General features: G+C 34.3%; 1 long non-coding RNA gene across 1 annotated transcript; it reads right to left on the bottom strand.

Moving 5' to 3' along the window:
- Window positions 1–1013: 1013 nt before the first annotated feature.
- On the bottom strand, window positions 1014–1599 carry LOC128518078 (uncharacterized). The gene is made up of 4 exons (XR_008357560.1): window positions 1517–1599; window positions 1371–1423; window positions 1213–1246; window positions 1014–1050 (listed from the first exon to the last, which is right to left on the bottom strand). It is a non-coding gene; the product is annotated as an uncharacterized LOC128518078 (long non-coding RNA).
- Between the last annotated feature and the right edge of the window lie 867 nt (window positions 1600–2466).

Genomic DNA, 2466 nt, shown 5'->3' with positions numbered 1-2466 from the left:
AATTCAACATTTATTAAATACTTAAAAGCAATTTTGTCTTAGATTTGCTACTGATAATCCTAACACTTTACTCAAGTGATTAGTAGCTAGGTTACTAAAATACTTAAGTTTATTACCATACCTCTTGCAGCGCTTTCACTATACCCTCATCTGTGACATCTTTCAAAGTGGCACTGAAAGGGGTTTGGTTTACAATGTGGTTTACCAGGTCTTGTGAAAGAAAATGGAGCCCTGGTCCTCCATGGACTATTGACACAGCAATCATTTTTCCTGCCAAGAAATACTCATCCTCCCTAATAGCCGTCATAGAAAGTAAAGCCAAATCACGCACTGAATAGGTTTGTTACACATACTGTATGACTTATAATAAATAAACTTTATGTTAAATACATACCAACTAAATTGTATACCAGGTAACGACTACTGGGAGGTCCATCAAAAATGGGGCGATACTGTAGGCAGCTCATCAGCAAAGTAAGAAGTTCACGCCTTGGTCCACCTGTATCAAGACCCTCTTCAAATGTGCCAGCATCATCAGAGAACTTAACAAACATGTCAGTGAATTCTGAGTATGAGACACATTTAAATCCTCTGACTGCCCCATCCCACACATTGGACCTCATGATGTTAAATCTGCTGACACGTTTTCGATCAATGGCAAGAGCCAGATTTGAAATAATGTCAGGAGCTGTTCAACTGCCTTGTTCCCTAAAGAATGAAAACCGTGAATGTTAAATCTATGTAATCAGTGTAATGTAGGTTTTGTATTTGGCAAACCAGCATTTTTTTGTAGCTTACTCTATTGGCTCTGGGAGGTCAAGACATTGTGCTGTGGCTACAAGCTCATCATACTCTTCAGTAATCACAGGTGCATACATGTCCATGTATTCTCTAACAAAAAAGAAACATATTTAAAAAGAAATGCATGAATTTATCACCCCAAATACATAATAAAAAAATAATAAAACAAACAAACCTGTAACATTGGTTTTCTTTTGCAATGTGGTCTGAAATACTTGGACGGTCATCCTCTGAATCTGAGAGCATTATCTTAAACCCAAAATCAAGCCTTATCAACAGATGTAATTTTATATTAAACTGTATTTACAGTGTATTAAAAAGGCACCACAAGATATGACGAGGTAGGATACAAGGATCATACACAGGTAATGTTAGTCAGACTACTAAGTTCAAACTACTGATAACACTAACCTCTACAACACTTCCTGGCGATGGTTCCACATCACTAAAGATAGAAAAGAAACAGATTTAATCAGATGTTTATCACACTTAAGCATACTGATATACAGTATCCCATTTGTTCTGTTTAAATAATGAACATAACATGACAAGATTAAAAAACAGCTTACATTTTATTATTAATACGTTCTTCTGGTGTGCTTGTATGCCTGGGTCTTATTGGCTGGAAAAAGACTCATAATAATTAGTTTATACAAATATACAGTATATATTTTTAACAATTAAAAATCTATTTAATTTATTAATCTTATTTTACCAGTGTATCTGCCAGGTCAGATACCTCAGTATTCCGAGTTCTTATGACAACTTCTGTTTCTGATTCTGAACTGAGAACCTCTTCTCCTAGACACAGAACAAACCATGCTACTACACTTAACATAAAAACTTAAGAGAAAAAGTCCATAAATTCTATAAAAAAATACCTTCAAAGTCCTTCTTTCTGCGAATAAACACGTTTATTCTTGAATATGGCTTTCCAATTTCTGTTCTGTAGTCTTTCAGTGTAAAGGGCCTTGCTGTCCCTGAAATGTTAATAACATTGAAGCCATCTGGGTAGAGAAGTATGTAGGGTCCTTCCTTCATGTCTTTGTTAAAGTCTTTTTTTTTTTTTAAAGCCATCATAAGGATATCATTTGCATTTACTTGTAGATCAATGAGTAATGGGAGTGTTTTTCCTCGTTGTGGTTTTAAGCGACCACTCTGTAGACACATTATACCAACATTAATCTGTAAAAGACAAGAAAAAGTATCAACAATTTAGTAAATGTGCTTTTCACAATTGTGTGAATATCCTTATATATTTATTATATATACTGTACCTGTACTTTCTGCTGCTCTTTTTTGCTTCCTCATTTCTTGCCCAATGAAAAATTTGTTCTTTCCATAGATTTTAGTTTTCGGTATTCCAAAAACTGATTTAAAGTGGGCGCAGATGAGTCTACGCCCCTACCTATGTGAGAATCCAATAATCAACTTTGCTCACAAACTTTCTCTCACTCTCTCTCATATATATGAGAGTATATACACTATATATGTGGATATATATACACTATTTTCAATTATTGTAAATATAGTGTGGGCCATAACTTTCCATACATAGGAAAAATACAATATTTTTAACATGTTTATTTTATGTTTCAGATACCCTAAAATAGCAACGAATTGAAATCATACTGATGGCTAGGTAGAAGTCGCATGGTTGAAACT

This window comes from Clarias gariepinus, chromosome 1 (genome assembly GCF_024256425.1).
Source record: "Clarias gariepinus isolate MV-2021 ecotype Netherlands chromosome 1, CGAR_prim_01v2, whole genome shotgun sequence".
Classification (NCBI taxonomy): Eukaryota; Metazoa; Chordata; class Actinopteri; order Siluriformes; family Clariidae; genus Clarias; species Clarias gariepinus.
The sequence above is the reverse complement of the archived record's forward strand: the minus strand, read 5'-3'. Positions and strand labels throughout refer to the sequence as shown.